The sequence below is a fragment of the Cyprinus carpio genome, chromosome B4, assembly GCF_018340385.1.
Source record: "Cyprinus carpio isolate SPL01 chromosome B4, ASM1834038v1, whole genome shotgun sequence".
Lineage (NCBI taxonomy): Eukaryota > Metazoa > Chordata > Actinopteri > Cypriniformes > Cyprinidae > Cyprinus > Cyprinus carpio.
In genome coordinates, this window is record NC_056600.1 from 9,154,591 (window position 1) to 9,164,037 (window position 9,447).

The 9,447-nt window shown below is 36.5% G+C and overlaps 1 pseudogene; it reads left to right on the plus strand.

Annotated features, from left to right (window-relative positions):
* LOC109052335 overlaps positions 1-9,447 on the plus strand; it is an 82,128-nt pseudogene that overhangs the window by 56,164 nt on the left and 16,517 nt on the right.

Consider the following 9,447-nt stretch of genomic DNA (forward strand, 5'->3'; position numbering starts at 1 on the left):
CGTAGGGTCAGCAGCTTCTTTCTGAGGAAACCCCGAAGTTCTGCCAGCCCTGGCTTCATATCCTCGGTTGCCCCCTTGAACTGCCTCTTTAAGAGTCAGAGTTCCTGTCTCAGCTGTGCAAACTTCTCTGCCCTGCGGTTCTTAGAGTACTGGTTTGTAGCAGCGTGCTTCTCTACCAAGCCAAATCTTTCTGTGGCAATGCTGGTTATCATGGTTGTCATTGTTTGGAGTTTCCTGTCTGGCATTCCCTTCATTGTAGCTTCCAAGATACCATCCACATCATCATCAAATTGCTCCCACTCACTCCCTTTGCTTGTGGAGGCCACTTAACCCGCCGTTGGTGTTGTGGGATGCCTGGTGCTTGGGCTTCCGAAACGTGGAGGTTCTGAGCGCTGTGGGGTGATTCCGGGCTCGGCTCCTCCTGCGTCTCACCAAGGTCCTCTGGAGGTTGTGTGCACTTCGGGATGTGTCCCGGCATAGTTCCTCCTGCGTCACAACGAGTGTTATAAGCCTGAATATATAAATGTAAGCCTGAATAGTTATAAGCCTGAATATATAAATGTAAACTGTGAATATATTGTTATAAGTCTGAATATATTGTTAAGTCTTAATATATAAATGTAAACCTGAATATATACTTATAAGTCTGAATATATGAATGTAAATCTGAATATATGCTTATAAGTCTGAATATATAGAAGTAAATCTGAATATATACTCATAAGTCTGAATATATAGAAGTAAATCTGAATATATAGTTATAAATCTGAATATATGCTTAAAGGTCTGAATATATAGAAGTAAATTTGAATATATAGTTATAAATCTGAATATATAAATGTTAATCTGAATATATGTTTATAAGTCTGAATATATAGAAGTAAATCTGAAAATAAATTAAAATTAAATTAAATTAATGCGTTTAGCAGACGCTTTTATCCAAAGCAACTTACAGTGCATTCAGGCTGAATATATATAAGTAAATCTGAATATATAGTTATAAATTTGAATATATAGAAGAAAATCTGAATATATAGTTCTAAATCTGAATATATAAATGTAAATCTGAATATATGCTTATAAGTCTGAATATATAGAAGTAAATCTGAATACAGTATATACTTCTAACTCTGTACCCATATTAAAATGATTTCTTAAGGATCATGTAACTATGAGTAATGGCTGATGGAAATTATATTTTGAAGTATATTATAAATAGAAACCATTAATTTATATGGTAATAACATTTTGCAAGATTAATATTTTATTTATAATTTATAATATATATACATATACAATACAGGTCAAAAGTTTGGAAACATTACTATTTTTAATGTTTTTGAAAGAAGTTTCTTCTGCTCATCATGCCTGCATTTATTTGATCAAAAATACAGAAAAAAAATGTAATATTGTGATATATTATTACAATTTAAAATAATTATTTTTAAATTTATTATACTTTAAATTATCATTTATTTCTGTGATGCAAAGCTGAATTTTTAGGATCATTATCACACGATCCTTTAGAAATCATTCTAATATGATGATTCATTATCAAAGTTGGAAACAGTTCTTCTGCTTAATATTTTTTCAGAACATGTGATACTTTTTTAGGATACTTTGATGAATAAAAAGTAAAAAAAAAAAAAAAAAAAAAAAAAAAAAAAAAAAAAAAGCTATGTTTTTAAAATATAAATATTTTGTAATAACAATATACACTACTGGTCAGTAACTTTGGGGTCAGTAATTTTTTTTTCTTTCTTTTTTTATATAAAATCAATACTTTTATTCAGCAAGGATGTGTTAAATTGATAAAAAGTGATAGTAAAGAAAATATATTATTAGAATATATATTATTATAATTATTTTGAATAAATGCAGTTCTTTCTTTTATTCATCAAATATATTAGACAGCAGAACTGTTTCCAACACTCATAATAAATCATCAGAATATTAGAATGATTTCTAAATGATCATGTGATAGATTGGATGTTACTTGTGACATTGAAGGCTGGAGTAATGATGCTGAAAATTCAGCTTTGCATCACAGAATAAATTATTTTTTTAAAGTATATTCAAATAGAAAACTATTATTTTAAGTTGTAATAATATTTTCACAATATTACTGTTTTTTTTCTGTATTTTTGATCAAATAAATGCAGGCTTGATGACAAGAAGAAACTTCTTTTCAAAAACATTAAAAAACATTTTATTCCATTTTTTTTTCTTTTTTCTGGCGGTTGATATATATATATATATATATATATATATATATATATATATATATATATTATATATATATATATATATATATATAAACACTCCCTGACAAAAGTCTTGTCGCCTATCCAAGTTGTAGGAACAACAAATAATAACTTGACTTCCAAGCTCATGGGAGTCATACACAATATTCAAAATTCTTTTTTCTCTGCACCATGACTTTATGCTCTGTACTGTACTATAAATTATTTCTGTTAAGTGATAAGACTTTTGTCTAAGCAAAGTCTGACCTTTCTGTCTTAATTAAATAATGAAAAATCAAGGCATGAAAAGATTTTATTTTGGTAAATTAGCGTAGTCTAGAGGCCTTTGCCTTTCATATAAGCCACTTCTGATTCCAAATAATCAACTAGAAGTCAAGTTATTATTTGTTGTTCCTACAACTTGGATAGGCAACAAGATTTTTGTCAGGGTCAGTGTGTGTATATATATATTAAGAATTATATATATATATATATATATATATATATATATACACACACCACACACAGTATATATATATATATATATATATACAGTATATATATATGTGTGTGTGTGTGTGTGTGTGTGTGTATGTAAAATGTATATAAAAACAATAAAGGCATAATCTAAAAAACTAAGACTTGTGCATTATAAGGAATAATATTTTGAATATATTACAGTTGGTTTGATACCTTTATCTCAAACTGGGTCAAAATGTAATTAATTTAAGTGGGTACAGTATATAAAACATATGAAAAATATGAATTCAGTATTGTGAATAAAAACAATAAAGGCATAATCTGAAAAACTATGCCTTGTGAATCATAGGGAATAATATTCTGAATATTTTACAGTTGGTTTGGTAACTTTATCTCAAACTGGTCAGAGTTTAATTAATTTAATTGGGTACTGTATATTAAACTCATGAAAAATATGTTTTCAGTACTGTATATAAAAACAATAAAGACATAATCTGAAAAAACAGCCTTGTGCATCAAAGGGAATAATATTCTGAATAATTTACAGTTGGTTTGGTTCCTTTATCTCAAACGGTGTCAGAGTTTAATTTAAGTGGTTACAGTATATAAAACATGAAAAATATGGATTTAGTATTGTATATAAAAACAATAAAGGTATAATCTGAAAAAAAAAGCCTTGTGCATTATAAGCAATAATATTCTGAATATTTTACAGTTGGATTTATACATTTATCTCAAACGGTGTCAGTGTTTAATTTATATAAGTGGGTACAGTATATAAAACATATGAAAAATATGGATTCAGTATTGCATATTAAAACAATAAAGGCATAATCTGAAAAACCAAGCATTGAGCATTGTAAAGAATAATATTATGAATATTTTACAGTTGGTTTGATTCCTTTATCTCAAACGATGTCAGAGTTTAATTAATTTAAGTGGGTACAGTATAATAAACATGAAAAATATGGATTCAGTACTGTATATAAAAACAATAAAGGTATAATATGAAGCCTTGTGCATTATAGGGAATAATATACTGAATATTTTACAGTTGGTTTGATACCTTTAGATCAAATGGTGTTGTCGTTTAATGGATTTATATTATTGCATACATTAAAAGTTGTAAAATTATTATAAAACACATACAATGGTAATTCCAAAAACGGACCTTTGTGCAAAAACAGGTATGTTTTTCTGAACATTTTATTATTGGTTTTATATTATAATATCACGTAGGTAAATTGTTTAATTAATTTAAATGGTTATTTATTTATTTATTTATTTACTTACTTTTTCCCCCTAGAAATTAAGCCTTGTGCAACGTAAAGGGCATATATTTATGACTATCTGAGTAAGTTTGGGCTCAAAGAGTTTAAATGGCAAAAAAAAAAAAAAAGAATGTCTAATGAATGTCAAACGTCAAACTAACTTTACCGTCATGTGTTAGCTGCATTAAATATTGTTAAGCCATTAACTGGAAAAATTAATTGCATGCATCAACGTGCTTATTTTGACAGGGCTGGTTATTACATTAAAATGTCATTAAGAGAATTAATGAAGGCTGCTATATTTGGTTCTGTTCTTTTAACTCTTACGAGGTTATTGCAGCTCTCCCTGCTCATTCATGACAGGCTGCATGGATGGGCAGGGAGTTTATACCAGAACAGAACCATACCGCCAACCCAAACTGTATGCTAAGTGTCATTTTGACAATAGTGGTCCTGACAGAACTATAATTATTTATGTTCTTTCAGAAGTCAAGGGTGGTTGGAGGTTCTCGCTGCTCTGGGAGGTTAGAGATACTTCATGATCAGACGTGGATGTCAGTGTGTGACGCTGTCACTTTTTGACCAGCAGGATGCAGAGGTTGTGTGTAGAGAGCTGGACTGTGGGGCTCCTGTACAGGTGCTGGGAGCAGCTGCTTTTTGGCAAAGGAGACAATCAGATGTGGACACAAGAGATTCAGTGCAGAGGAAATGAGTCTCAGATTCACTTCTGTCCAACATCACCATCACACAAACACAGCTGTTCTCATGACAATGATGTTGGACTGGTGTGTACAGGTATGTGTTGACTGTTTCAACTGGAAAGATTTATTTAATTTTGATAGATCTCTACCTATTTTTTTTTCCTCTTACTATGCACAGAAATGATAAATGGTGCGGGTTTGGTTAATGGAAACAAGTCCCTGCAGTTGGGGGGGGGTGGGACAGTGGAGGTTCTGTCATAGAGGTCAGGTGGGGGACACAGTGTGTGATGTTGGTTGGGATTTGGCTGATGCTGCAGTGGTGTGTAGAGAGCTGGACTGCGGAGAACCTGTAGATGCTCTGAGTGATGCTCAGGTTGGACTTGGATCAGGACCAGTCTGGATGAATAATGCAATGTGTACTGGATCTGAGTCCACATTGAAAAAGTGTGGATCTGTCATATGGGGTTTTCAAGGTGTGTGTCAGAGCAAGAGTGCAGGAGTCATCTGCTCCAGGTAAACTCAAAACTTTATTTTGGAAAAGAAAAGAAAAAAAGAAAGTAGTGCATGTTTTTTTTTCTGAAAGGTTAATTCATACTCATTGTTATTTTCAAGGCGTCCTCTGGTTGGAGGTTGCTCGCTGCTCTTGGAGGTGAGATATTCATGATCAACGTGGATGGCAGGTGTGCCGCTGTCGTTGACCAGAGATGCAGAGGTTGTGGTATAGAGCTGGACTGTGGGCTCCTTGTACAGGTGCTGGGGAGCAGCTGCTGCTTTTGACAAAGGGACACCAATGTGGTAGCGAAGAAAATGTGTGAAAATATCCCATAGACTTAACATTGGAAAAATGATCTGACATCATATCTTTGCATCAGAAAGTCATAGAGGGCTTTAGGGAGAGGAGGCTCTTTTTGACTTCGAGCCCTATGGACAAGGACAGGACTCGTCAATAAGTCGTGACAGCATACAACAACTATCACTATGAATCGCGCATAGCCATAAGCCCTGAACGCACTATATATAGCACCCTAAGCACACTGTTTAAGCATAGATAAGAATGCTATTATGTCAGGCAAAATAACTCTAATATGAACACGTGGCTCTGGCTTTTTGGATTCAGGCTGGCAATAGTCCTTAAATACCACCCCATTAACTATAGCCACCCATAGCAACCATATAGATCAACTAGCAACCATATAGAAATATAGTTCTTTAGCGATTCTGCTCCATGACATCACACAGGCATCAAGGGTATTACAGGGCCAGAGAGTTTTGCCAGCACTGCAAGCACCACCACATTTTCTCTTCAGGAAATGCATACATCCTGGTTCTTCTTATAGATCCAGAGCAAAGTTTGGCCAGAACTCTGTCCTCAAGTATTTTTGTCACAGACCCACAAAAGAGGCATCAAATCGCATGCCTATTGAGGAGAGGTGTGCTACGACTTTATAAGCAATCGGGCATACGATGTTCGTGACATTACTTAAATATCGCCTGAAAAATCGTGATAGACAATGCATTATGGCTAACTTTGACGGGTCAGAGTCTGGTGAGAGAATTTTGGCAGAAGATAGAATGATGATATAGGGCGAGAACATACCCCGCAGTGGGGTATAAGTTGTACCCCTGGGGCGCAAGGAAGCCCCCAAAAGTTGCCCCATAGACATACTATGGTGAGAGATCGCCACATAAGAACAGCGTTTTCCTACTATGGTACTTTACCTAGGAGTTTGCGTGAACATAACTCTGGAATCAAATGTCATAGAGACACGTGGGTGGCCTCATTTTACTCAGGCAGCCAATCAGTCTGTCCAGGGGATTGGCCAGAAGCAGTCAAAGCCACGCCCTAGTAAACCATGCTTTTAGGGCCCCTTAGGTGGGAACAACCTCCATAGACTTCCATTGGAAGATCAAATGAATACCCTTTGGATAGAAGTGTCATAGAAACATGAGGGGGTGGCTCGTTTGGCTTCGAGGCAGCAAGCGGCCAATCAGGAATCAGCTTCAAGACTTCATAGCCACGCCATAGCAACCATTTAGAGCACTAACCTTGTGAAAGCATAGAGGGATATCTTCAAAATCTGAATATCATAAAAGGCACGCTAGGCTTAGGCACACTCATTAAGCAATATATAACATGACTTTGTAATATACGTCCCGTTCGACTCGATCAATCGGTATCGCATACGAAAGGCCTTCAACACGATGCAGACTAGTCATGCGGTGGCTACTACGTTCTGACCGGGAGTAGCCGTGGGCGAGGCTAAGTATTTGTCCAGACTACTGCACAGCACTGCCGCATACACGCCAACTATTTTGTTCGGTCAGGATAATGTAACATGTTCCTAGTGTTACTATTACTATTCGCCCCTGAAAAACTTTTGGGCGCGCTACTCCTCCTGCACTGTTTTGTCCGTAGACACCATGAATGACGGTGTCCACATCGTGCGGCTTATTGAGGAGAGTTGTGGCTATGACTTTTCTAAGCAATCGCGATGTATGTACGATATTCGTACGCCGGGCGCCAAAAAAATGTGTGAACAGTATCCATAGAAGTACATTGGCAAATATATCTGACATCATATCTTTGGATCCGGAAAAGACATAGCAGGCTTGGGAGTGGGCTCTTTTGACTTGCCCTATCAAAGCAGTCCCTTAAGTACTGACATAACTACTTTATAGCCACTCCCTGTAAACCACTTTAGCACCCTAGCCAACTGTTTAACCACAGTTAAAACGCTGTATCTCAGCAAAACACAATATAGAAACACTGGGTTCGTCCTGCTTTTGGATTCAGGTTGTCAAAAATAGTCTTTAAATATCACCCCATAATACTATACAGCCACAACCATAAGCAACCCATTTTACCCAGTACCTTAGCAACATAAAGCAATATAAACTACTTATATCTCGACTCCACAACTTCACACAGACATCATGGGTGGCTACAGGGCCGAATTTTGCCACTGCAAGCACCACTCACATTTTCTTCAGGAAATGTACATTCTAGTGTTACTATTACTATTCGCCCTGAAAAACTTTTGGCACGCTACTCCTCCTGCACCGTTTATCGTAGACCCATGAATGAGGTGTCACATCGTGCGGCTTATTGAGGAGAGGTGTGCTATGACTTTTCTAAGCAATCGGATGTACGATATTCGTACAGCGGGCCAAAAAATTGTGTGAAAATATCCCATAGACTTAACATTGGAAAAAATTATCTGACATTCATATCTTTGGATCAGAAAGGGGACATAGAGGCTTGGGAGTGGGCCTCTTTTGACTCGGGCCTATCCAAGCAGGTCCATAAGTAGTGACATATAAACTACTTTATAGCCACGCCCTAGTAACCACTTTAAGCACCCTAGCAACTGTTTAACAACATTTAAAACCTGTATCTCAGCAAAAACAACAATATAGAAACACTGGTTCTTGCTTTTTGGATTCAGGTTGCCAAATAGTCTTTAAATATCACGTCATATACTATACAGCCACACCATAGCAACCCATTTTCTTCAGTACCTTAGCAACCATAAAGCAATATAAACTACTTATATCTCGACCTCCACAACATTCACACAGACATCATGGGTGGCTACAGGGCCGAGTTTTGCCACTGCAAGCACCACTCACATTTTCTTCAGGGAAATGTACATTCTAGTGTTCTATTACTATTCGCCCTGAAAACTTTGGCGCGCTACTTCCTCCTGCACTGTTGTCGTTAGACCCATGAATGAGGTGTCCAAATCGTGCGGCTTATTAGGAGGAGGTGTGCTATGACTTTTCTACGCAATCGGAATGGTATGATAATTCGTAACCGTCTTGGGCGAAAAAAAATGTGTGAAAATCATCCCATAGAATTAACATTGGGAAAATTATCTTACATCACCCCATCTTTGGATCACGGCCTATAGAGGCTTGGGAGTGGGCTCTTTTGACTCGGCCTATCAACGCGCAGTCCTAAGTACTGACCCTTAACTAATTTATAGCCAGTCCCTATTAACCACTTTAAGGCACCCTGGCAACTGTTTTACAACATTTTAAAAGCTGTATCTCAGCAAAACAACAATATAGGAAACACTGGTTCTTTTGCTTTTTGGATTCAGGCTGACAAATAGTCTTCACCCCATCCACACCCTTAATACGTATATAGCCACACCATAGCCAACCATTTATTAGCACCCTAGCAACAATATAGCAATATAAACTACTAATATCTCGGCTCCACAACATCACACAGACACATGGGTGGCTACAGGGCCGAGTTTTGCCACTGCACGCACATCTCCTTTTCTCAGGAAATACATTCTAGTGTTACAATTACTATTCGCCCTGAAACTTTTTGGCGCCCTACTCCTTCCCCCCTGCACTTGTTGTCGTATCCCATGAATGAGGTTCACAATCGTGCGGCTTAGTGAGGAGAGGTGTTCTATGACTGTTCTAAAGCAATCGTAATTATGGATTTCGTACAGCGGGCCGAACAAAATGGTGAAAATATCCCATAGACTTAAACATTGGAAAAATTATCTGACCTCATTCGTTTGGATCAGAAAGACATAGAGACTTGGGAGTGGGCGCTTTTGACGCGGCCTATCAAGCAGTCCAGAAGTACTGGACATAAAAAAGCAACTGCCAAGTCCTAGCAACCACTTTCAGCACCCTAGCAACTGCTTATTAACATTTAATCAGTAAAATCCCAGCAAAATAATATAGAAACACTGGCTTGAGCTTTTTGGATTCAAGCTGGCAAATGGT